This window comes from Chiloscyllium plagiosum, unplaced genomic scaffold (assembly GCF_037043375.1).
Source record: "Chiloscyllium plagiosum isolate Xiang-an unplaced genomic scaffold, Cpla_swu_hap1 HiC_scaffold_9, whole genome shotgun sequence".
Classification (NCBI taxonomy): Eukaryota; Metazoa; Chordata; class Chondrichthyes; order Orectolobiformes; family Hemiscylliidae; genus Chiloscyllium; species Chiloscyllium plagiosum.
In genome coordinates this window covers 13,996,200-14,022,694 of record NW_028270147.1, presented here as the reverse complement: position 1 = coordinate 14,022,694, position 26,495 = coordinate 13,996,200, and the positions used below count along the sequence as shown (strand labels likewise).

Genomic DNA, 26,495 nt, shown 5'->3' with positions numbered 1-26,495 from the left:
AACAGCAGATTCAAAGGGCCGAATAGCCTACTCCTACTCCTACTTTCACTGTTAATTGTGGGCTTGGCACTGAACTAGGGATCCAGACCCCTGAGCAATAATCCAGCTGGGGCATGCAAGAATCCCTGACAGCAATTTGAGAATTTCAGGTCAGTTTTAGTATAATCCTTGAAGAATAGTAGTGACCCTATCTCCGAACCAGGATGCCCAGGTTTAACCTCCATCTGCTTCAGAGATATGACATAATATCTCAGAACAGGTCGATTAAAGCTTTCTAAATACAATCATAGAGATGTACAGCATGGAAACAGACACTTCGGTCCAACTTGTCCATGCCAACCAGATATCCCAACCCAATCTAGTCCCACCTGCCAACACCCAACCATATCTCTCCAAACACTTCCTATTCATATGCCTATCCAAATGCCTTTTAAATGTTGCAATTGTACCAGCCTCCACCACTTCCTCTGGCAGCTCATTCCACAGACCCACCTCTGTGTGAAAAAGTTGCCCCTGAGGTCTCTTTTATATCTTTCCCCTCTCACCATAAACTGATGCCCTCTAGCTCTGGACTCCCTGACACCAGGGAAAAGACCTTGTCTATTTATCCTATCGATGCCCCTCATGATTTTATAAAACTCCATAAAGCCTCCGCTGCTCTAGGGAAAACAGCCCAGCCTGTTCGGCTTCTCCCTATAGCTCAAATCCTCCAACCCTGGCAACTTCCTTGTAAATCTTTTCTGACCCCTTTCCAGTTTCACAACATCTTTCCAATAGGAAGGAGACCAGAATTGCACACAATATTCCAACAGTGGCCTAACCAATGTCCTGTATAGCCGCAACACGACCTCCCAACTCCTGTACTCAATACTCTGACCAATAAAGGAAAGCATACCAAATGCTTTCTTCGCTATCCTATCTACCTGCGACTCCACTTTCAAGGAGCTATGAACCTGCACACCAAGGTCTCTTTGTTCAGCAACACTCCCTAGGGCCTTACCATTAAGTGTATAAGTTCTGCTAAGATTTGTTTTCCCAAAATGCAGCACCTCACGTTTATCTGAATTAAACTTCATCTGCCACTCCTCAGCCCATTGGACCATCTGATCAAGATCCCGTTGTAATCCGAGCTAAGTTTCTTTGCTGTTCATTACACCTGCAATTTTGGTGTCATAGAGTCATAGAGATGTACAGCATGGAAACAGACCTTTCAGTCCAACCCGTCCATCCCAACCCAATCTAGTCCCGCCTGCCAGCACCCGGCCCATATCACTCCTAACCCTTCCTATTCATATACGCATCCAAATGCCTCTTAAATGTTGCAATTGTACCAGCCTCCACCACTTCCTCTGGCAGCTCATTCCATACACATGCCATCCTCTGTGTGAAAAAGTTGCCCCTTAGGTCTCTTTAATAACTTTCCCCTCTCACCCTAAACTGATGCCCTCTAATTCTAGACTCCCCAACCCCAGGGAAAAGACATTGTCTATTATTCCTATCCATGCCATCATAATTTTGTAAACCTCCATAAGGTCACCCCTCAGCCTCCGATGCTCCAGGGAAAACAGCCCCAGCCTGTTCAGCCTCTCCCTATAGCTCAAATCCTCCAATCCTGGCAACATCCTTATAAATCTTTTCTGAACCTTTTCCAGTTTCACAACATCTTTCCAATAGGAAGGAGACCAGATTTGCATGCAATATTCCAACAGTGGCCTAACCAATGACCTGTACAGCCGCAACATGACCTCCCAACTCCTGTATTCAATACTCTGACCGATAAAGGAAAGCATACCAAACGCCTTCTTCACTATCCTATCTACGTGCGACTCCACTTTCAAGGAGCTATGAACAAAGGTCTCTTTGTTCAGCTACACCCCCTAGGACCTTACCATTAAGTGTATACGTCCTGCTGTGATTTGCTTTCCCAAAATGCAGCACATCGCATTTATCTGAATTAAACTCCATCTGCCACTTCTCAGCCCATTGGCCCATCTGATCAAAATCCTGTTGTGATCTGAGGTAACCTTCTTTGCTCTCCATGACACCTCCAATTTTGGTGTCTTCTGCAAACTTACTAACTGTACCTCTCATGCTCACATCCAAATCATTTATATAAATGACAAAAATTAGAGGACCCAACACCGATCCTTGTTTTAAGACAATTAAGTACTCATACAATCATAGAGTTTTACACTACAAAAAAAGGCCATTTGACCCATTTTGACTGTACTAGCTCCTGAAACAGCCACCCAACTATTCCCATTCTCCAGCCCTGTCTTCATATCCCTCTAAATTCTGCATATTTTCAAATATCTATGCAGCTCTCTTTTGAAACCTCCGATAGAATTTACCCTCCACCACTCTCCCAGCCAGTGCATTCCAGATCCTAACAAACTTTCTGAGTAAGAAAGTTTCTCCTCATCTCACTCCTAGCTTTCTTGCTGGCACTCTTGAAATTCTGACTCCTGATTACTGACATACCAACTCGTGGTAACCCTTCTTTACCCTGGCAAAATTGTTCATAATAAGGTCACCTCAGAATCTTCTTTGCTCTAGGGACAGTAAGCGCAATCTCTCTCATCTTTCCTCATATTTAAAATCCCCAATTCCTGGCATCATTCTGGTAAACCTCATTTGAGCTTTTTCCAGGGTTTTAACATCCTTCCTTAAATAAGATGCTTAGAACTGAACTCAGTACTCCAAATGTGGTCTGACCAACAATTTGTCTATGTGTAGCATCACTTTTAGATCCTGTGTCTCTACTTTTAAACCAAAGGATCAAATAAGCCTTCCTAAAAATTGTTTCAACTTGCCTGGCCACCTTCAGAGAATCATGTTTGTGAACCCTGAGCTCCCTGTACTCCCCTCAAAGTTGTACCATTGAACCTGTATCGTCTCCCCATGTTTCTTCTGCCCAAAGCTCTTGCCCTCAATGTTGTAACACAAGCAGCATATTAACCAGTCTGTGTATGCAAATATCAAAGGTCAAACCATGCCATTTGACTGGTACCTCATGCTCCATCTTCAACATTCATTCCCTCTGCCACCGAAACACAGTGGCAGCATCTACAAGGTGCACTTCAGCAACTCACCAAGGCTCCTTCAATATCACCTTCAAAGGATGTAGGCAGCAGATACATGGGGATACCACCAGCTGTGAGTTCCCCTCCAAGCCACTCGCCATCCTGACTTGGAATGATATCAGCGTTCATTCGCTGTCGCTGGGAGAAGATCCAAGAACTCCCTTCCTAAAAATACTGTGGGTGTGTCTTCCACTTATGGACTACAGCGGCTTAAGTAGACAGCTCACCAAATACTTTTGCAAGACACTTAGTGATAGGGAATAAAGGCCGGCCTGGCCAGCAACACCTAGATCCCCACATCTTTCAATAGTCTCACAAGTAGCAATGGACAAACAGCCAGATCATTTGTTGCCGTGATACTGACTGAGGATCACTGTTCGCCAGGATACTGAGAATGACTTCTCCACTCTTCTTCAAAGTAGCAGAGGTGGGATCTCCACCATTTTGTCTCCAGCTGGAAGGAGAATTGAGACCTTTGGTTTAACATCTCATTTGAAAAGGGTTCAGATGCAATTTTGAGGAAGTGCCCCCCATTTTCCTGACTGCAGGCCATGGGCCCCACTCGGTTCTGGAGCCAGGAGCACATCAGGACATGGCTGGGATTCCTGGACCCGGTCCAAAGCAACCAAATCTGGGCCTGTTCCTGCAAGCCTCTGAAGCAAGACATCAGAGGCCATTGGTTTCTGACTCAGGCGCAAGAGAGCTACCAACTGAGACATAGGAGTTGGTGCTATTTATGAGTTTTATTTATTGAATAACAGTAGATGGGTTTGAGGGTGAATTGGTCACGGTGGCCCTTCGCCTTACCTCTGTAAAGCCATCTGGTTGTGAAGTGTGGATACCAAACAACAAGTGGAATTGTGTTGTCCCCTTGCCAGTGAAATAATGTGCAGACATCCTTCAGGGGAGAGAGAGGCCTCTGTATCCCCAACAAAAACAATGACAATGAGCAAGAGCATAAAGTAACAGCCTACCAGCACTAAGACCTTTCACACCCCAACAACAACTTCCATTTATTTCGTGCCTTGAATGTGGCAATTGGTACTTTGCAAGAACACAAAGCCGACAAAACGAAACCAGACAGGGAGAATTGGTCAAAGGGTAGTGTTTTAAGACCCTTGCAGCGAAGGACAGAGAGGTTTGGCAATGGAATTTCAGATATTAGGATCTGGGCAGCTACAGACATGGGCATCAAAGCTAGGACCACCACAAAGAATTACAAGTGGCCAGAACTGGAAAGGCACAGAACTTTTTAAGGGGTCTGAGGATCTACAGAGGTCGGGAAAGGTGAGGACTTGGATGGAGATGAAACAGATGAGAATTTTAAAACCAACATGTTTCTGAATTGGATCTGATAGATCCCAGTTACCTATCACCTCTGGACTCCAAGTGTGAGCTGGGAGTTAGAACATGGGTAGCCGGGTTTTGGATATTCTTCGGCTAACATCAAATGCATAGTACCTGGGTAATATTGGTATAGTTCAGTTTGGACATAACAAAGAAGTGGAGTAGAGTGGTTTCAGCAGGAGATAATGCTGAGGAAGGTGGAGATGGAAGTAAACAGACTCAGTGATGAAGGATGAGGGATGATCTCATCAGAAATCTATAAAATTCTGACATCACTAGACAGGGTAAACACAGAAAGGATGTTTTCAATGACCAGGGAGTCCCGGACTAGCAGGTCACAGACAAGGCCATTTAAGATCAGATGAGATTCTCTACAGTATGGAAACAGGCCCTTCGGCCCAACAAGTCCACACCAACCCTCCAAAGCATAACCCACCCAGACCCATTCCCCTACCCTACCCTATCCTATATTTACCCTTGACTAACACACCTAATACTATGGACAATTTAGCACAGCCAATTCACCTGACCAGCACATCTTTGGATTATGAGAGGAAACCAGAGCACCCAGAGGAAACCCACAAGACACAGGGCGAATGTGCAAACTCCACACAGACCATTTCCCAATCTGAGAATTGAACCCGGGTCCCTGGTGCTGTGAGGCAGCAGTGCTAACCACTGTGCCACCCCCACAGGACTGACTTGAAGTGAAATGTCTTTATCCAGAGAGTGAGGAGCGCATGGAATTCTCTGCCACTGAAAATAGTTGAGTCCAAAGCATTGAGAGTTTTCAAGGAGGAATTAGATATGGCTCTTAGGACTAAGGAATATCGGGAGTGAGTGTGAAAGGGGCACTGAGCTGGATGATGAGTCAATGTCCTATTGAATGATGGAGCAGGCTGAAAGGGCTGAATAGCCTAATCATACTTTCTATGAAGAGTGCAGAGTCAGAAGCTCAATAGTGGGAGGCAGTCCAGTCCTTCTGTGGAGGTTGCTGCTGATCGAATGGTGGAATCCCCACCGTTTGGGAGCAGACCATTTGGCCCATCAAATCCACACTAATCCTCTGAAGAGCATCCCACTCAGACCCACCCCATTCCTGTAACCTTGCATTTCCCATGGCCAATCCACCTAACCTACACATCTTTGGACTGTGCGAGCACCCAAAGGAAGCCAACGCAGACTCAGGAAAATGTGCAAGCTCCACACAGATGGTCGCTGAGTGTGGAATTGAACCTGGGTCCCGAGTACTGTGAGGCAGCAGTGCCACCCCATCCCCTTATAGGCTTACACTTTCCCTCACCTCGACACAAAGCTGTGGCAATGAAAACCCAACTCCTCCCGTTTATTTATAAAACCTGGTCCTTTTTGATTCCACTCAGTCACTTGATGATCGGCAAAAGCCAGGCACATCTTACAGATCAATGATATCCTTTTTGTTAGATGGGCCAGTTAAAGAGCCTATAAAGGCAAACAGAGTCAGAAAACCAATCCAGCCTGTGATAAATCGCCGTGTCGTGAAATGAGTATGAAATGTATTTAGCGGGACTCAGGTAGACGGTTACAACTGGCTGAGTCTGCATTCAACCTTCAGATTCTGTGAAAACACCATTTCATATTATTAATAAAGCTTTGGGTTTCCTGTCAGTAACTGTGTCTTTGCGAAGGGTGGAGGACGAGCTTTATGAGTTTTAAATTATCCTTTAAGTCATAAATCTTGCTTCTGATGGTTGTATGGGGCTTTATCGCTCTGTTCTGTTGCACTACAGATCACTGATCTGTTCAGCTTGGCTGTGTGTATTGCTCAGAGATAGATACCAGTGCACCCAGCCACCTCACTACACCTTCTGGATCCTGGCAGGTTTTTTTTGCAGCCAGTCTGGGGGATAGATTCCTTTCCCCACCACCTTGTCCATTCAACACTATTTTTTTTAGAAACAAATTCCTGCAGACGCTGGAATCTATAATGAAAACAACAAATGCTGGAGATCACAGTGGGCCAGACAGCATCCACGGAGAGAGAGCAAGCTAACATTTCGAGTCAAGTTGACTCCTCTTCAGAACTCTGATGAGTTTTTCATCACTTTATTTTGCTGCACAATTCGTTTGCAATGCTTGACGCGAGGCGAAAGTGAGGATTGCAGATGCTGGAGATTAGAGTCGAGAGTGTGGTGTTGGAAAAGCATAGCAGGTCAGGTAGCTTCCAAGGAGCAGGAGAGTCGACATTTCAGGCAAAAGCCCTTCATCAGCAATGAACATACACAACCCTAGCCCCATCCCTTCCCTTCTCTCTCAGGGACTGGGACAGACTGTTGTCAAATCTGGATCCTACCCTGCCCTGAGTTGAGCTTCCAATCCCTTTATCTCTCCAGCACTGACTTCTACCTCCATGACATGACCATCTTTGTCCTGCTGAAATCCTCCAGTCTGTCACCTCTGGACCTGACTACTCCAATGCCCTGCTGACTCTGTAGGCTCCCACCTCCCACCATCCCAAACTCCCCCAGACCTATCTTGTCCATCACGACAATCCTCTGCTGGCTGTAGGGTAAAGGGTTAATCACACCTTTGCTTTAGGAAAGGCTTCTGCGCAGAAAGGGAACTATGTCATGGAGATATCAGAACACATGGAACTGGAGCTGGGGTCTATAAGGTTCTATGTAAGATCTCCTCTCTTACCATCCTCTGTGCATAGTTATTTCCAATAAAGGCTGTTGTTGTTCTCTGATAACAGAATGTAGACCTCACGCTACAACACTGCCCAGTATTCATAGACTCCCAATCCAGCTATGCGTCAATTTTAAACTTTTCATCTGTGCTCACAGATCAACCCATGGTCTCACCTCTCTCTATCAGCGTAACCATTCTTCAGCCCTACAATGAGGGCTGAGATCACTGCATTCTTTAAAACTGGCCTTTTGTGTGTCCCTGATTTCTATCTCATAAGATCATCAGAAATAACAGCAGGAATGGACTTTCCAGCCACGTGAATCTGCTTCACCATCCAATACAGTCATGGCTGATTTTCCACTTCAACTCCATCTATCTGCCCACTCCGTGGATCCAAGAACAAAACATCTCCCTCTGCCTTAAATGCATGCAATGCCAATACCTCCACAGCCCTTTGAGATCAAGAATTCCAAAGATTCACGATCCTTTGAGTGATGAAACTTCTCCTCATCTTGGTCCTGAATGAGTGATAACTTCTCCTGAAATCATGTTGTTGCTCATATTGACTGAGGGTCAGTAATGGAGTACACAGGATATTGGCAAAGAGAAAGTGAGGGATTGCAGATGCTCAAAAGTGTAGTGCTGGAAAAGCACAGCAGGTCAAGCAGCATCTGAGGAGTGAGACTGTGCCTAGAGGACTGTTTACAGGTTCAACCTCCTTATTTAAGAAATGATGTAATTGCTTGAAAGGAATTCAGAGAATGTTCATTTGTTTCATTCCTGGGATAAAAGGCTTATCCTGTGGGCAGGGGGAGAATAGGTTGGACCTTTATGCATTGGAGTTTAAAAGAACAAAAGAACTATAAAATTTTGAGGGGACTAGATAAGGTTTTCTCGTGAGGAGGAGACAAAAACCAGTGGATGTAGTTTAAGAATAAGAAGTCTGAATTTTAAGACAGAGGTGAAGATTATTTAATTTTCTCAGAGAATGTCAGTAGAGTATGGCACCTTCCTTCCAAGGATAAAGTTAAAATCACTCAACACCAGGTTATGGTCCAACAGGCATTTTTGGAAGCACTAACTTTTGGAGTGTTGCTCCTTAATCAGGTGGCCTGATGAAGCAGCGTCGCTCCGAAAGCAAGTGCTTCCAAATAAATCTGTTGGACTATAACCTGGTGTTTGTGTGATTTTTAACTTTGTCCACCCCAGTTCCATCATCGACACCTCCTCATCAATCCTCCCAAGGAGGCATTGAAGGCTGGATCTTTGAATTTATTCAAGGCTGAATTGAAGAGATTTTTGGGAGTCAAGACTTACAGGAAAATGGAGCTGTGACCACAACCGGAATCAGCCATGGGCTTATTGGAGGGTGGAGCAGTCTCATGGAGCTGCATAGCTACTTCTGCCCCCAAGCTCAGTTGGTGGTCTCCTCAGTCTCCTGGCCATTATTTATCCCTCAACCAATCCTCACTAACACTAACTATCTGCTTACAATCACATTGGGAGCTTGCTGTGCATTGTTGCCACATTACAACAGTGACCAGCACCTTAGAATACTTTATTGTCCTAAAGTTCAAGAGGATGTTGAGAAGACGGAGACAGTGAAATTCTTTCTCTTTATTATTTATTCAGCCCTGTGAACATTGCTGAATGTTATGATTCCTAACAAAACAGCCACATTTGCAATGCAGACCAGCTTTTTGTTCAAAGTGGACACGGACTGGGGTCCGGGATGCTTACTAAGAGAATAAAGCCACAAAATCCACAGCTTTGAATAAACAAATTAGCATTTATTATACAAAGTTAGAACAGTAGAACAATTTACTATATATGTACAAATTATACTCTGACATCCAGAATTAACATGAAGTAAATACAAGTAGTAAACAACCTTCAGACATTATTGAAATTGCGGGTCATCAAACCTCATTAAACTTTTACAAACCATTCCATTTCTTCACTTTCTCAGTCCTAATTTCAGAATTTTCTCTGAAGCCACTTAGTTATAGATTGCTTCACTGACTGCTCAGATGTGCTTATGCATTCTACTGGATGCCTGAGACTACATGCCAACATCTACTTACCAAAACAATTTAAGGTCTTTTGCTGACAGCTAACTTTACAAAGCTGGCACTGCCCCTGGATTTCTCGGTGATTTGGTATTTCTCAGCTGCACCAAGCATGTCCTACTTGTGGACTTCTGTCACCTCCACCCTTAGCTGCACTAAATGTTTAATGCATCTCGGGATTGATCCCTAGCTCCCTCTATTCCAGAAAGCTCCATGGGCTTTTCCTGAGTCCTAACCCTAATTCTTCAATGTGACTACTGGCTCCCAGGACTTCTTTGAGCCCTAATTGCTCCAAGCCACTGTGGCAGCACCATTTTCAGGATGGAGCCTCTTGTCCAGGCTGCCATCACTTGATCCTGAACCTATCACATGGTTAATGGTTCTAAGCATCCCAAGTCCTTTTTATTGGCCAGTGGTCTCCTTTCACGGAGTCCTCAATTCCATTTCTCCTAACCCAAATTGCTAGGCCTGTGAACAATTAAAGAGAAAGTACAGAGTGCATACAGTCTCTCACTCTATCGCTTACAATGTGGTGGAATTGGTGGCTTAGTGGGAAATGGAGTCCTTGCCAGAGCTTCATAGAAGGTTATAGAGTCATAAAGTCATTGAGATGTACAGCACGGAAACAGCCCCATTGGTCCAACTCATCCATGCCGACCAGCTATCCTAAACAAATCTAACCCCATTGGCCAGCACCCGGCCCACATCCCTCTAAACCCTTCCTATTCATATACCCATCCAGATGCCTTTTAAATGCTGTAATTGTTCCAACCTCCACCTCTTCCTCTGGTGGTTCATTCCATGCATGTTCCATCCTCTGTGTGAAAATATTTGCCTTAGGTCATTTTTAAATATTTCGCCTCTCATCTTAAATCTATGCCCTCTAGTTTTGGATTTGCCTACCTTGGGAAAAAGATTTTGGCTATTCATCTTATCCTCATGAATTTATAAACTTCTACAAGGTCACCCTTCAGCCTCTGACTCTCCAGGGAAAACAGCCCCAGGTTATTCAGACTCTCCCTGGAGCTCAAAGCCTCCAACCCCAACAATATCCTTTTAAATCTTTTCTACGCCCTTTCAAGTTCAACAACATTTTTCCTATAGCAGGGAGCCAGCACTGAACGCAGAATTCCAAAAGTGGCCTAACCAATGTCTGTACAGCTGCAACATGACCTCCCAATTCCTATACTCAATTCAATGACTAATAAAAGCAAGGGTACCAAATGCTGCCTTTTTTCTTGTCTACCTGTGACTCCACTATCGCGGAGCTATGAACCTGCACTCCAAGGTCTCTTTGTTTGTCAACACTCCCCAGGAGCCTCCCATGAAGTGCATAAGTCAGGTTTCATATCATAAAACTAAAAACAATCCCACTTGTTCATTGACTGTGAGCTGTATGTGATTAAGTATCTATGAAAGAGAGAATACACTCAAGACATTCTAGAGTGCCATCAATCTTAGTCCATAGGGAAGGTCAGCAGCCAATCCATGCACAACAAGTAACCACAAGCAGCAGTGGTGAGAAGATTTGCCTTAGCGATGAATATTGGTCACTTCCTCTCTGTGTAAGATTTTTCGTATTTACCTGAACGGGCAGATGGGACCTTCTCCCTGGAAATGATCCTGTTCACCTGTCATCCTGTCCTCACTGACCTGCACTGGATTACACTCTGGCAAAAACTCAACCTCAGGATTCTCCTTCTCAAATCCCGAGGATTTGTGGACTCCCTCCTCCCAATCAGATCCCCTGACTCTGCAACTTCCAACCCTCCAGGAACTCTGCATTCTTCAAACTCCGGATTCTTCCACAATCCCTGCCTTCCCACAACATTGTGCCTTCAAGGTATCACCACCCAAAGCTCTCGGCTTTGTTCTGTCCACCTCTCTGCCTTTCTTTAAGATGCGCACTAAGACCTGGCTGCTGAAATGGTGAATTGAAAAGGAGACTTGGGAAGATGGTGGCCTCATGGTAATGGATTAGTGATCACAGCTCAGGTTAAGACCCTCAGAACAGCAGTTCAAATTCCACCATGGCAGCTGACGGGATTTAAATTCGATCAATTGAAGCAAAAGTCAGTCACCATGACAACAACTATCATCAATTGTTGTTAAAAGCCCATTGTATCCCAATGTCTTTTAAGGAAGGAAATCTCCCATCCTTTGTTGACCTGGCTGACATGTGACTCCAGATTCACAGCAATGCGGTTGACCCTTACCAGCCCTCTGAAATGGCCTTTCCTGAGTTCATGGGCAATTAGGGATGGGCAACAAATGCTGGCCTTGCCAGTGACGCCAACATCCCATGAGAAGACAAAGATTGGACTAATGTGGCCGACCCTGCATTTAGAAACAGTCACCCAATTCATCCCTTACCCTGAAGGCCTGGTATTTTTTCACCTCACATATTTATCCAATTACTTAGATTTAGATTTAGATTACTTTACAGTGTGGAAACAGGCCCTTCGGCCCAACAAGTCCACACCGACCCACCGAAGCACAACCCACTCATACCCCTACATCTATCCCTTACCTAACACTGCGGCCAATTCACCTGACCTGCACATCTTTGGACTGTGGGAGGAAACCGGAGCACCCGGAGGAAACCCACGCAGACACGGGGAGAATGTGCAAACTCCACACAGTCAGTCGCCTGAGTCGGGAATTGAACCCGGGTCTCTGGCGCTGTGAGGCAGCAGTGTCAACCACTGTGCCACTGTGCCGCCCAATTCACATTTGGATGTTAGCAATGCATCTCCTTTTACCATCCTGACAGGCCACACATCCAGATTGTACTCACTTTAGATTTAATTAGTCAATTAATTGAAATGTTGTTACTGATCATTCTGTGACTGAAAACAATTTCTCTATTTATTTAATCAATCTAAAGCAGGCACCATTTTGACCAACTTTGTGAAATCTCTCCATGACTTTTTCAGCTTGAAGGGCAATGTCCTAGTTTCCCCTGAGCCACAATGTACCTGGAATCCCTTACCCGATACCATTCTAGTGAAGCCCTCTGCATTCTCGCTGAGAATTTGGCAACCCTTCCTAAAGACTGGGACCCAGATTAGGCCACAGGCCTCTAGCTGGAGGCTACCCAAAAGTATAATCCAATAAAACAGACAAATGACGCATACTGATCTGACACACCTTGTAGAGCTCAAAATGATGGACCAGTACATTCATAGAAACATAGAAGCTAGAAGCAGGAGGAGGCCATTTGGCCCTTTGAGCCTGCTTCACCATTCATTATGATTATGGCTGATTGTCCAACTCAGTAGCCTAAATTTGCTTTCTCCCCATTTGCCCCAAGTGCTGTATCTAGCTGCCTTTTAAACACAGTCAATGTTTTGGCATCAACTCCTTCCTGTGATAATGAATTCCACAGGCTCACCACTCTTTGGCTGAAGAAATGTCTCCCCGTCTCCATCCTAAATGATTAACCCGAATCCTCAGATTGTGACCCCTGGTTCTGGATGCACCCACCATCTGGAGTATCCTGCCAGGTCCTGTTCGAATTTTACAAGTCTCTAGAATTTGATTCATTTGCAAATCTCACTGGGTTTTTTTTTTCCACAGGGCCAGTATCCCATCACCAGGTCATGCTTTATTTACGCATGTAGAATCCTTGACACTAATCCAGCTCCCTCAGAGCCAACTCTCAGAGTGCAGGAAAGCCCAGTAAGAGCAATGCATATGGACTCCTGACTTGGTTTTTTATTTTCTTTTTTTATCTTTTTCTTTTTTTATCCTCTTTTGAGACAGGGAAAAGAGCAGAGTCCTTCACTTCCACATTGATCCAGCTCCCTTACAGCCAGCTCTCAGAGTGAAAAGGACATCTGACACTCCTGTTGATTTTTTTTCTTTTACCCCCACACTACCGCCTAACTGCGGTAGTGCTTAGTTTTTCCCCAGGACTCATGTTGTGTGTGTGTGCAGGTGTGAGACACAGTGAGAGACACAAGGTGCACGTTTGAGCCCGCGTGTCTCTGGAGAAGGAGCACACGGTGTCCACCAACACCCTTCAGCTGTTCAGGGAGAGGTGGGTGCCGCAGGGAGTGGAGTGTATTATTTCCCCCTCCAACTCTATTTTGATTTAATCCCTGCCCTCCCCTTCACTGTTTGATCATGCAGCATTGCCCTTTGATGTGAAGGGCATTGATTGTCACTGGCTACTTGGGTGTTTCCTTTCTTCCTGGTGGTGGAAATTGAATAAAGATTTGTCCACCTTGTGTCTCTCACTAAAAACAAAAGAAAAAGAAGAAGAAAAATAAAGGAAAAAACTGAGCAGGGGAACCATCTCCTCTGATTCTGGTTGCACTTCAGCCCCAACGCTCCTGATCTTTGGGCATGCTGGTGCGGAGGGGAGCGGGCGGGTTGGAGGATCTCCTCATCGGTCTGTTCCAGACAGCAGGCCATGGAAGGAGTCATTATGGCTGAATGCCTGGCAATCTTCCGTAGTTATGTTCAGGCCTGGGTGTCCTTGGGGAAGGAGCACGCAGTGTCTACCAATACTCTCTCTACCTATAGGAAGAGGTGGGCATCGCAGAGAGTGGAGTGCTTAATTTCCCCCTCCAATTCTATTTTGATTTAGTCCCTACCCTCCCCTTCACTTTTTCCACATAAGCGTTGCTCGCTCTGGGCTTTGCTTGTCACTGGTTTATTGGCCACACGTGTGACTTTCCTGGTGGTGGAATGTTAATAAAGTTATTTTCACTTGGTATTTTCAATGTGTTTTGAAACTACATGCACAGACAACATGGATGCTAGAGAATATTAGCACGAGTGAAGTAACGTAGGGGAGGGGAAAAAGATACTTAACAGGGGATTCAGAATCTCCTCAGTTCAGGGGATTGACTCTGAGTTGGCTGGCCACAGTTAGTATATTGTGCACAAGTAAATAAAGGGTGACTGAGACTCACAGTGTCACAGAGATGTACAGCATGGAAACAGACCCTTTGGTCCAACTTGTCCATGCTGACCAGATATCCCAACCCTATCTAGTCTCACCTGCCAGCACCCGACCCATATCCCTCCAAACCCTTCCTATTTATATACCCATCCAAATGCCTCTTAAATGTTGCAATTGTACCAGCCTCCACCACATCCTCTGGCAGCTCATTCCATACACGTACCACTCTCCGCGTGAAAAAGTTGCCCCGTAGGTCTCTTTTATAACTTTCCCCTCTCACCCTAAACCTATGCCCTCTAGTTCTGGACTCCCCGACCCCAGTGAAAAGACTTTGTCTATTTATCCCATCCATGCCCCTCATGATTTTATAAACCTCTATAAGGTCACCCCTCAGCCTCCGACGCTCCAGGGAAAACAGCCCCAGCCTGTTCAGCATCTCCCTATAGCTCAAATCCTCCAACGCTGGCAACATCGTTGTAAATCTTCTCTGAACCTTTTCAAGTTTCACAACATCTTTCCGATAGGAAGGAGACCAGATTTGCACGCAATATTCCAACAGTGGCCTAACCAATGTCCTGTACAGCCGCAACATGACCTCCCAACTCTTGTACTCAATACTCTGACCGACAAAGGAAAGCATACCAAACACCTTCTTCACTATCCTATCTACCTGCGACTCCATTTTCAAGGAGCTATGAACCTGCACTCCAAGGTCTCTGTTCAGCAACACTCCCTAGGACCTTACCATTAAATGTATAAGTTCTGCTAAGATTTGCTTTCCCAAATTGCAGCACCTCACATTTATCTGAATTAAACTCCATCTGCCTCTTCTCAGCCCAATGGCCTATCTGGTCAAGATCCTGTTGTAATCTGAGGTAAGCCTCTTCGCTGTCCACCACACCTCAAATTTTGATGTCATCTGCAAACTTACTAACTCTACCTCTTATGCTCACATCCAAATCATTTATATAAATGATGAAAAGTAGAGGACCCAGCACCGATCCTTGTGGCACTCCACTGGTCACAGGCCCCCAGTCTGAAAAGCAACTTCCCACCACCACTCTCTGTCTCCTACCTTTGAGCCAGTTCTGTATCCAATTGGCTAGTTCTCCCTGTATTCCGTGAGATCTAAACTTGCTAACCAGTCTCCCATGGGGAACCTTGTCCAACGTCTTACTGAAGTCCATATTGATCACATCTACTGCTCTGCCCTCATCAGTCGTCTTTGTTACTTCTTCAAAAAACTGAATCAAGTTTGTGAGACATGATTTCCCACACACAAAGCCATGTTGACTATCCTGAATCAGTCCCTGCCTTTCCAAATACATGTACATCCTGTCTCTCAGGATTCCCTCCAACAACTTGCACACCACTGACGTCAGGCTCACTGGCCTATAGTTCCCTGGCTTGTCCTTACCACCTTTCTTAGACAATGGCACCACATTAGCCAAACTCCAGTCTTCCAGCACCTCACTTGTGACTATCAATGATACAAATATCTCAGCAAGAGGCCCAGCACTTCCCTCGCCTCCCACAGAGTTCTCGGGTACACCTGATCAGGTCCTGAGGATTTATCCACTTTTATGCATTTCAAGACATCAAGCACTTCCTCCTCTATAATGTGGACATTTCTCAAGATGTCACCATCTATGTCCCTACATTCTATATCTTCCCTGTCCTTTACAACAGTAAGTACTGATGAAAATACTTGTTTCGTATCTCCCACATCTCCGGCAACTCCATGTAAAGGCCACCTTGCTGATTTTTGAGGGGCCCTATTCTTTCCCTAGTTACCCTTTTGTCTTTAATGTATTTGTAAAAACCCTTTGGATTCTCCTTAACTCTATTTACCAAAGCTGTCTCATGTCCCTTTTCTTCCCTCCTGATTTCCCTCTTCAGTATACTCCTACTGCCTTTATACTCTTCTAAGGATTCACTCGATCTATCCTGTCTATACCTGGTATATGCTTCCTTCTTTTTGACATGGTGATGAGATACTGGCCTCTATGCAGTTATTTCAGGGTAACAAGAGTTTTAGTAAGTGTTCTACATAAATGTCTTTGGTCTTAGGAACATAAGCAGATAAAGTGCAGGTACAATAGGTTGAAAATGGTTTCCTTTTGTGCCAAAACTATTCTGTGATCAGACTTAACAGCAGGATTCGGCCATTGAGCTTGTACGACAATCAAGAGGATTACAGTTGATCTTTTCAATCCCACTTTTCAGCCTGTCCCACCTTTCCCAAATAGCCTTTGACTTCTTTCGGTATTGTCAAAGTGATGTTCTTGCCCAGCTAAGTCCAGGTAATCTTTTAAATGCAGACGCCAGCTCCTAAGGTAAAACACTTTTAATTCTTTCTTGTTGCTATTTGTGTTTTCCCAATAAAAAACTACCAGTCAGCAAAACCCATTGATGGATCCCATGAGAAAGTGCTTCCAGTCAAATACATTATTTCAAGCTTCAACATATTCGATGCCTTTCAACAACAGTTATCTGTATTTATATAGTGTCTTTAATGTAATAAAACATCACAGGTTGCTGCACAGGAACATTATAACAGAAAATATGACACTAAACTAGTACTCAATGTGCTCCATAAAGATAAGGATCCTATATGTTTTGCTTAACAGCTATCTAAACCTGTCAGACCCATGTTCATGGCTTTGTACACAAACATCACAGATTTTCTGTTCCATCAGCCACTTTAGATGTAAAATGGTGAGGTGAGAGTGCCTATCCTTGAAAGCAAGGCAACAACGAGGAACCCAAGCAAAAACTTGCTGCATTTTGGGAAAGCAAATCTTAGCAGGACTTATACACTTAATGGTAAAGTCCTCAGGAGTGTTGCTGAATAAAGAGACCTTGGGATGCAGGTTCATAGCTTGTTGAAAACGGAGTCGCAGGTAGATAGGATAGTGAAGAAGGTGTTTGGTAAGCTTTCCTTTATTGGTCAGAGTGTTGAGTACAGGAGTTGGGAGGTCATGTTGTGGCTGTACAGGACATTGGTTAGACCACTGATGGAATATTGTGTGCAATTCTGGTCTCTTTCCTATCGGAAAGATGTTGTGGAACTTGAAAGGGTTCACAAAATATTTACAAGGATGTTGCCAGGGTTGGAGGATTTGAGCTATAGGGAGGCTGAACAGGCTGGGGCTGTTTTCCCTGGAGCGTTGGAAGCTGAGGGATGACCTTATAGAGGTTTACAAAATCATGAGGGGCATGGATAGGATAAATAGACAAAGTCTTTACCCTTGAGTGGGGGAGTCCAGAACTAGAGGGCATAGGTTTAGGGTCAGAAGGGAAAGATATAAAAGAGACCTAAGAGGCAACTTTTTCACGCAGAGAGTGGTACGTGTATGGAATGAGCTGCCAGAGGATGTGGTGGAGGCTGGTACAATTGCAACAGTTTAAAGGCATTTGGATGGGTATATGAATAGGAAGGGTTTGGAGAGATATGGTTGGGTGTTGGCAGGTGGGACTAGATTGGGTTGGGATATCTGGTTGGCATGGACAGGTTGGACCAAAGGGTCTGTTTCCGTGCTGCACATCTCTGTGATTCTATGGAGTCAGTGGGAATTGAGGGAAAACTCTCCGCTGGTTGGAGACACGCCAGACACAAAGCAAAAGGGTTGTGCTCGTTGGAGTCATTTATCTCAGCTCTCGTACAGCTCTGCAGGAGTTCCTCAGGGTAGGGTCCTTGGCCCCTTCATCTTCAACTGACTGCTGACTGACCTTCCCTCTTTCACAATGTCATGAGTTCCCTGATGATTGCTCAAAGTTCAGCACTGTTTGCGACTCATCAGACACTGAAGCTGCCAATGCCCAAATGCAATAAGACCCGGACAGTATCCAGACCGGGGTGACAAGTGGCAAGTAACTTACATGCCACACCGATGTTAAGCAATGACTGTCTTGCCTGCACACACAACCTCCTGTAGTTTCTTATTCTCTGCCCCGAAGTGTAAGAAACAACAGAAGGTGGTGTGCACAGTCTAGACCATCACGGAAGCCAACCTCCCATCCATGGACTCCATTTATACACCTCACTGCTGTTGAAAGGCTGCCAACATCATTAAAGACCCCTCCTACCCCAGTAATAATCTCCTCCAACCTCTTCCATCAGGCAGTAGATATCAAAGCTCGAAAACACACACACTAACAAGTTCAGGAACAGCTTCTTCCCTGCCATTATTAGACTGATGAATGGACTCTCTAACTTAAAATAATGCTGAACTTGCTATTGTTGATCTTGTCTAGTGAACGTCCTGTGCAGGGTAACCTGTATGTCTTACTCTGTCCAAGGCAATTTTTTCACCCTATGATCTGTACGTCCTTGCTTACTATGATCTGCCTGTACTGCTCGCAAACAAAGCTTTTCACTGTACTTAGGTACACATGACAATAAATCAAATCAAATCAATCTTCAAAAAGACAGATTCTAATTCTTACCATTCAGCACTCACTGGTGTTACCATTATGGATTTGCCCACTATCAACATCCTGATGATGACCATTGTTCAGAAACTGAACTGGACCAGCCTTTGACCTGCTGTTGTATCCACAGTATTTATATGGCAAATCTAGTTCTGTTTCTCATCAATGTTAACCTGCAGAATGTTGATAGTGGGGGATTCAATGCTGGTAATTCCATTGAAATTCGAGAATGGTGGATAGATTGTCTCTTACTGAGACAGCCATTGCCTCATATTTGTATGGTGGAAATGTTACTTGCCACTTGTGATGAGGTCAGGAGCTGAGTGGCCCTGGCAGAAATCAGATTGGGTAGGTTGTTGTGAAGCAATGATAGTAATGGGGCAGTGATTGGCTGAGTTGGATTTGTCCTGTGTTTTTGTATGCACGACATATCTGGGCAGTTTTCCACATTGTCGGGTAGGTGCCAGTGTTGGCTAGGTGCACGACAAGTTCTGGAGCACAAGTCTTCAGTATTATTGCCAGAATGTTGTCAGGGCCATTAACATGTTAGAATACTCCCTACTTGCCTGGATAGGTCCAGCTCCAACAGCATTCGAGAAGCTTGATACCAATCAGGACAAAGCAACCTGCTTGATAAAGCAGCCCAGAAATACCCACTCCCTCCCCCACAGATACTCAGTAGCAGCAGTGTGTAGAATCTACAAGATGCACTGCAGAAATTTACCAAAGATGCTCAGACAACACCTTCCAAACCCATGACCACATCCATCTAGAAGGACAAGGACAGCAGATACATAGGAATCCCACCAACAAGTTCCCTTCCAAACCACTCACCATCCTGACTTGAAAAGCTATTGCCATTCCTTCACTGTTACTGGATGAAAATCTTCAAAGTCTCTTCTCACCAATACTGGGGCTCTTTTTTGCAAACCAAGACCATACGGGTTCAAGAAGCCAATTCAGCAGCAGTTAGAAATAGGCAATGTCCATAACCCATGATTGAATTGGAAAAAACATTTATTTATACTGTCTCCATTCTTCCCACCAGTAAGATATCACTCCCTCGTCTGTGTAATATTTCATTCTGTCCACGTCCTCCTGAGTCTATTGATGTACTTCACCAGGTTTACGGCGTCTCTGAGTTTCTTGCAAACTTTGAAATTATGCTCAAGTTCCGCTCATTATTTTATGCGTGAAAGAGCAGTGGCTCAAATACTGACCCTGGGCAATACTTCTGTAGACTTCTTCAAATCTGATAAAGTTCTGTTCCCTATTCCTCTCTCTCCTCTCTGTCCCTTGACCAATTCCATATTCATGCTATGACTGCCATTATAATGCTAAGGGCTTTAACGTTGCCTAATGGAATTAATTTCAATACTTTCACTAAGGCCTCTTGAAAGGCCATATGCACAACATTGATTGCCTCATTAACTCCTTCCATAACATCACAAACAACTCAACTAATTTAATTGTACACGATTTGCTTTTAATGAATCCATGATTTCGGTCACTTGGCTGAATGGTTTTTTTGTTGACTGTGAGTCAATTCCTCGATTCTGAATGAGTCCCTGTGAAACACTCTGGGATATTTAACAGCAGTTTAACTCTGGAAGCTGTTGCTGCTCTAATCTAGAACAGCACTACAGGAAGGAAGGAATTCTACAGTTGTGGACTACTGTGTTAGATTTTAACCTCTTCACGCTGATGGGCTGTCCATGAAAGCCCTTCATGAGAATGTGGACATCTCACTGTAACTCCCAGGAAGATAGAAGGTAATTTTCGATCTCCCAGATTGCGATATGCCAGAACACTCATGAGAAATGGAAAACTGACTAAACACATGCAGCAAACATTTGTTTCAATATCAGAACCCTCCTTGACGTTACAGTAATTGTTGACAAAGTCAATCAACGTTAAACAAACCGGAAGTGGGACATCAAAATAGGATCAGAAATTGAGTCGGTTCAGTTTGATCCTGGTTGACCTTCAGTCTCAACATAATTTTTCTAACCACTTTCCATATCCCTTGATGCCTAAAGAGATCAGTAATGACCTGGTGCTCCTGAATATATTGAATGAAGTGAGATTGGTTTGGCCACTTTTGGAATACTGTGTTCAATTCTGGTCCTCTTGCTACAGGAAAAATGTTGAGAAACTTGAAAGGTTTCAGAAAAGATTTACAAGAATATTGCCAGGGTTTGAGGGTTTAAGCTATAGGGAGAGGCTGAATCGGCTGGGGCTGTTTTCCCTGGAACATCAGAGGCTGAGGGGTGAATCATGAGGGGCATGGATAGGGTAAATAGTCAAGGTCCTTTTCCCTGGGGTAGGAAAATCCAAAGCTGAAGGGCAGAGGTTTAAGGTTAGAGGGTTAGATTTAAAAGGACCTAAGGAGTAACATTTTCATGCAGAGGGTAGCGCGTTAATGGAATAAGCTGCCAGAGGAAGTGGTGGAGGCTGGTACAATTGTAGCATTTAAAAGGCATCTAAGTGGGTATATGAATAGGAAAAGTTTAGAGGCATATAGGCCAAGTGCTGGCAAAAGGGACTAGATTAATTAAGGATATCTAGTTGACATGGACGATTTGAACCAAAGGGTTTGTTTCCGTGCTGTACATCTCTATAATTCTATGTCTCTAAGTAAGACTCACAACACTCTGGAGTAGAGAATTTAAAGATTCACAACCCTTTGAGTGAAGACATTACACCTCATTTCAGTCCTAAATAATTAGCCACAAATCTTAACAGTGTGCCCTATGTTCTAGGTTCACCAGCCAGGTAAAAAATAACCAAACACGTCAAACCTCTTTAGGATCTTCCTTATTTCAGTGAAGCCACCTCTCCAGCCTCTGAACACCAAACAATATTAGCCCAATTTTCACAGTGCCTCGTCATGAGACAGGTCTCTCAACCGAGGACACAATCTCACGAATCTGTACTATACCAATTCACATATTTCCTTCCTTTGGAGATGAAAAACTACAGTCCTCCAGTGTAGCCTCACCAAAATCCTATTCAATGTCAAAGTCAAACACCATTTAACATGAGTCAGTTTGCTTACTCATTTTCTACTTAATGTCTGGTGCGGTGCAATTCAGCATTTTGTATCTTTTTTAAAAAAAATTCAAATAAACTTGAACTCATGCATTGATTTTCCAGCCTGAAGGCTTTTTAGGTCATGGTGAAAATGAGATATCGGACAGGACTTGTCAGCATCTCTGAAACATTTATGGAAATGATTTGAAGTCTGCTCCCCAGGTATAAAATAGGATTTCTTGCTGAAGCAAGCTTTGAGGGCGATAATGGTAACTCGATAAACAAAGCTGGCGGCTTACACTGATGCTTAAACAGGATGCTGGCTGTTCCCATCAATAGTTACAACATACCGCTAAATCCCAAGAGTTTCACTCAGCACAGATTCCTCTGCTGGAAAGAATTGACCCCTTTCCCAAGCATTGGCCGTCCCAGAGTCCTTTGCAAGTCTGTTTTGCATTTTTGGTCACTCTTCTAATATAGTAAAGGCAAGATCACATAAATAGCAAAATGATAATAATCAGGTTATCTGCCTTTCTTCGTGACTTTTTTTGGTTAAATAATAAATTATTGGATAGAAAATGGGGAATGTTTCCTGTTTTTTCTTTGGAATAGTATCATAGGATGTGTATGTCCATCTGAGAAAGAAGATAGGTACAAGGCTAAACATTGCAATTGGGAGCAACAAGCACTGGGAATCAAATTAAACAATGGAGTGAGACTTGAGCTGGAAGCTACAGTGGCAGAGGTGACAGATCTGCCCTCTGGACAACAACTTTAAGAAGCAGCATTGTTCATCTTTTCCCACAAATCAATGACAAAGGAAGCTATCAACTCCATCATGCTAACACTTTCTTTACCCATTCATTATCGTGGGCATTTCTGAGCAACAATTATTGTTCATCCAATTGTTGCTCTTGAGAAGGTCCATTTTTGAGCCGTTGCAGTCCGTGTGCTACAGGTAGACTACAATACTGTTAGGGTGGGAGTTCAAGGAGTTTGACCCAGCAAAATTGAAGGAACAGCAATATGCTTCCGTGTCAGGGTGGTGAGTGACTTCAGGGAAGTTTAATGGGTGATGGTGTTCCCATGTATCTGCTGCTCTGATCCTCCTAGACAAAAGTAGTTGTGGGTTTGGATGGTGCCATCTAAGGAGCCCTGATGAATTCCTGCAGGGCATCTTGTTTTCTTCAAGGATAAAATAGGTTTTGATGGCAGAGAACGGAGAGACCGCTTCTATGCTAATGGAGATCAAATCATTTTTATGTCTGTATCTTCCTCCCAGCCCTAAGCTGTTCAGTTACCAATCACGCAGTTAGCAGGAAAAACCTTTTGTCATGGATAACTCATCATTATTCCATAGACCAATTGTTGCCAATTTGGCTGTATGTGGATACAGCACCTTTTGGATCATACTCATCTGCAGCCACTTCCATTTCTGCTAGCTCCTACAGCTATTTACACAACGCTTGCCACAAGTGTGAGGTTAGTTGCTTTTCAAAACATACAGCAATCCTTTCGTAGAGTCAGAAAGTCATGAAGCATGGAAGCATACTCTTTGTTCCAACTCACCCACGCTGAGCAGATTTCCTAAACCAAACTGGCACCATTTCTCTGCATTTGGCCCAAACCTTTCCTGTCTATGTACCTATCCAAATGTTTCTTATATGTTGTAACTGCACCCACATCCTCCAGCATCACTTCCTCCAGCAGTTTATTCCACACACAAACCACCCTCTGTGTGAAAGAGTTGTCCCTCATGTCCCTTTTAAATCATTCTCCTCTCACCTTAAAATTATGCCCTAAGGAAAAGGCATTTGCTATTCAACTTATCTATACTCCTCATGATTTTATAAACCTCTATAAGGTCATCCCTCAATCTCCAACACTCCAGGGGAAACAGTCCCAGCCTATCCAGCCTGTCCTTACGAATCAAACATTCTACGTCCAGTAACATCCTTAGATTAGATTAGATTAGACTAGATTAGATTCCCTACAGTATGGAAACAGGCCCAACATGTCTACACAGGCCCTCTAAAGAGTAACCCGCCCAGACCCTTTCCCCTATCCATTTTTAACTCTAACTAATGCAACTAACACTATGGGCAATTTAGCGTGGCCAATTCACCCGACCTGCACACCTCCAGAGTGTGGGAGAAAACCGGAGCACCCGGAGGAAACCCATGCAGATACAGGGAGAATGTGCAAACTCCACACAGACAGCCGCCCAAGGCCAGAATTGAACCCGGGCTTCCGGTGCCGCAAGGCAGCAGCGCCAACCACTGAGCCACCTTTTTTGCTATCAGTTCCTTTTCGGCCTCACTCCTTTCAGTACCCTTTTGTTTATATGCTAATCAATGACTTTTCAATTCGTTTTTATTAGCTACCAGTCTCTTCACTTATTCTCTCCTTGCTTCTGTAATATCTTTTAGCTGAACTTGTTAAAAATAAATTTCCAAACAAGTGCAAATAGAGATGAACAAGTGTTCTGTAAATTTCAATCACTTATAACAAAATTTGAGAAATAACAAGATTTAATTATCCAGTATGGATGGGGAAAATTGTGGGTGAGATGGTCATAGAGTCATAGAATCCTACAGCATGGATACAGGCCCTTTGGCCCAAGCACGCTGACTAAAATGTGCTTGTAAGTCTTTCTGCACCCTTTCTAATTTAATAATATCCTTCCTACATCGGAAAGACCAGAATTGCACACAGTATTTCAAACGTGGTCTCACTAATGTCCTGTACAGCTGCAACATGATGTTCCAACTCCCATACTCAATGCTCTGATCAATGAAGGCAAGCATGCCAAACTCCTTCTTCATCATCCTGTCAATCTGTGACACCACTTTCACAGAACTAGGTCCCTGCATCCCTAGGTCTCTCTAGTTCCTTTTCATTTCAGGGCACAATTTTGAAAAACAGACAAATGAAAAGACACCGTCTTTACACCAGGGACATCCAGTGTCCCTGGTGTAAATTGAAATGAAAAAGATAATTAAACAAAATTAACAAAGCAAAATTAACAAGTGACAGTCCTTAAAGGGACCAAAAATCAAATCTTTGAAGGTAACTTGCAGAATCTAAATTAAAATTTGATTGTGGGAGCTGACCTCATTCCTGATGAAGGGCTTTTGCCCGAAACGTCAATCCTCCTGCTCCTTGGATGCTGCCTGACCTGCTGTGCTTTTCCAGCACCACACTGTTGACTCTAATCTCCAGCATTTGCAGTCCTCACTTTCACAGAGCTGATGATGTAGTCCAGTCCTTGCAATATTCAGTTGTGAATGACAATCAAGTGTGTAACTGGTACTGTGCTTTCCTTCCCAAGCACACATGGGAATGTATAAACCAAATGTATAAACCTTTTCAAAACAATCGAACTAAGTTAACAACTTTTTAAAAATTAAAATTAAAATGAGATAGTCATTCATAAGGGAACACTGTAACAAAAGACAAACATTCAAATAAAACATGAAGTTTGGTTGTGGGAGAGATTGTATCTTGCAAGAAAAGCCTCATATATACAAGTGGACACTGAATGCTCCCATCCAGGGACAGCCAGATATCAACAGAACCATGGAAGGGAGGCAGACAGATCGAATGACCCACATTATTAAATCAGTGTTTGTTCAAGATATTTCAGAGAATCACAGAATTATTATGGGGCAGCCTATAATGCCTGCACTAACTGAATAATCGCATGCTAATCTCTTGCCTTCTCTCCCACCTGTTTATCTTTTAACCATAACAATACAATGAGCATAACATTAGCTTTATGCCCTTTGTTCTAGAATTGAGGGGCACAGCCTCAAAATAAGGGGGAGCACATTCAGGATTGTGTTGAGAAGGAACTTGGTCACCCAAAGGGTTGTGATTCTGTGGAATTCCCTGCCCAATGAAACAGTTGAAGCTACCTCATTGAATGTTTTTGAGGCGACAATAGATTTTTGAACGGAAAGGGAATTATCCCTGAAAGTTGCCACCCAGATTGACAGGGCTGTTAAGAAGGCATACAGTGTTTTGGCCTTTATTAATAGAGGGATTGAGTTCCGGAACCATGAGGTTATGCTGCAGCTGTACAAAACCCTGGTACGGCCACACTTGGAGTATTGTGTACAGTTCTGGTCACCGCATTGTAAGAAGGATGTGGAAGCTATGGAAAGGGTGCAGAGGAGATTTACTAGGATGTTGCCTGGTATGGAGGGAAGGTCTTACGAGGAAAGGCTGAGGGCCTTGAGGCTGTTCTTGTTAGAGAGAAGAAGGTTGAGAGGTGACTTAATAGAGACATACAAGATAATCAGAGGGTTAGATAGGGTGGACAGGGAGAGCCTTTTTCCAAGTATGGGGACGGCAAACACAAGGGGACACAACTTTAAAGTGAGGTATAAGACAGATGTCAGAGGTGGTTTCTTTACTCAGAGAGTAGTAAGGGCATGGAATGCTTTGCCTGCAACGGTAATAGATTCGCCAAGTGTAGGTGCATTTAAGTCGTCATTTGGACAGGCAAATGGACATGCACGGAATAGTGTAGGTGGGATGGGCTTCAGATTAGTATGACAGGGCGGCGCAACATCGAGGGCCGAGGGCCTGTACTGCGCTGTAATGTTCTAGGTTCTATGTTCTAAGAGTTATGGTGAGAGGGTAGGTAAGTGGAACCGAGTATATGAAAAGGTCAGCCATGATCTTCTTAAATGGCGCAGCTGGCTTGATGGGCCAGATAGCCGGCTCCTGCTCCTGTTTCTCATGTTCTGGGTGCAGTGATAGTGTCTGTATCTCTGGGCCAGGATGCCTGGGATCACATCTCAGAGCAAGCTCAAAGGGCTGAATGGCCTATTTCTGCTCTTATGTTTGAAGTGCCATTTGCACCAGAGTATTGTCATAATGTATTTGAACAGCTTGATTAAAGATATCTCCCACTTGCTGGGTACTTTCAACAGAGATAAC

The 26,495-nt window shown here is 43.9% G+C and overlaps 1 protein-coding gene across 3 annotated transcripts in view; it reads left to right on the top strand.

The window, feature by feature from the left end:
* Nucleotides 1-26,495, top strand: part of st6galnac3 (ST6 (alpha-N-acetyl-neuraminyl-2,3-beta-galactosyl-1,3)-N-acetylgalactosaminide alpha-2,6-sialyltransferase 3) — a 278,305-nt gene that overhangs the window by 242,920 nt on the left and 8,890 nt on the right. The gene's annotated exons all lie outside the window — the stretch shown is intronic.